The 1,037-nt window shown below is 34.7% G+C and overlaps 1 protein-coding gene across 1 annotated transcript in view; it reads left to right on the plus strand.

Annotated features, from left to right (window-relative positions):
* The window catches only part of Plppr5 (phospholipid phosphatase related 5), a 149,235-nt gene that overhangs the window by 67,903 nt on the left and 80,295 nt on the right, over positions 1-1,037 (plus strand). The window lies entirely within an intron of this gene.

The raw sequence follows: 1,037 nt of genomic DNA on the forward strand, positions 1-1,037 counted from the left end.
CAGATAAATTTTAGGCACATTTTCTCTAGGTCTGGGAGGTATGTTGGTGGTAGTCTCATAGGAATAGCATTAAATCTATACAACAATTTTGGGAGTATGACCATCTTCACAATGCTGGTTCTTCCTATCCAGGAGCAGGGAATATCTTTCCATTTTCTGAAATCTTCTGTTATCTCTTTTTTCAAAATACTGTAATTTTCCGTGAAAAGATATTTGATTTATTTAGTTAGATGAATTCCCAGATATTTCATTTTCCTCGGTGATTGATTTTATATCCTGTTATGCTACTGAATTTGTCTATTAATTCTAGTAGTTTCTTAGTGGAGTTTTTTGGGTCTTCCAAATAAAATATCATGTCATCTGCAAATAATGATAGTTTCACTTCTTCTTTACCTATTCTTACTCCTTTTATTTTTCCCTCTTGTCTAATGGCTGTAGTTAATGATTCCAGAACTATATTGAAGAGGAGGGGTGATAGAGGACATCCTTGTCTTATACCTGATTTGAGAATAAAGGATTTCAGTTTTTCCCCATTGAGAATTATATTAGCTGTTGGGTTGTCATAAATGGCTTTTACCAGATTGAAGTAGAGGCCTTCTATTCCAATTTTCTGTAGGACTTTGAACATGAATGATTGTTGGACTTTGTCGAAAGCCTTTTCTGCATCAACTGAAATGATCATGTGGTTTTAATTTTCACTCTGTTGATATAGTGTATTACATTTATAGATTTTTGAATATTGAACCATCCTTGCATCCCTGGGATGAATCCTACTTGGTCATGGTGTATGATCTTCTTGATGTTTTGCTGTATTCTGTTTGGTAGGATTTTATTAAGGATTTTTGCATCTATGTTCATGAGGGAGATTGGCCTGTAGTTCTCTTTCTTAGCTGCGTCTTTCCCTGGTTTTGGTATCAGCATAATACTTGCCTCCAGGAATGATTTTGGGAGAACTCTTTTCTTTTCAATTTCACTGAAGAGTTTGAGGAGTGTAGGGATTATATCTTCTATGAATTTCTTGCAGAATTCAGCTGTGA

Source organism: Octodon degus, unplaced genomic scaffold (assembly GCF_000260255.1).
Source record: "Octodon degus isolate 3935 unplaced genomic scaffold, OctDeg1.0 scaffold00074, whole genome shotgun sequence".
Lineage (NCBI taxonomy): Eukaryota > Metazoa > Chordata > Mammalia > Rodentia > Octodontidae > Octodon > Octodon degus.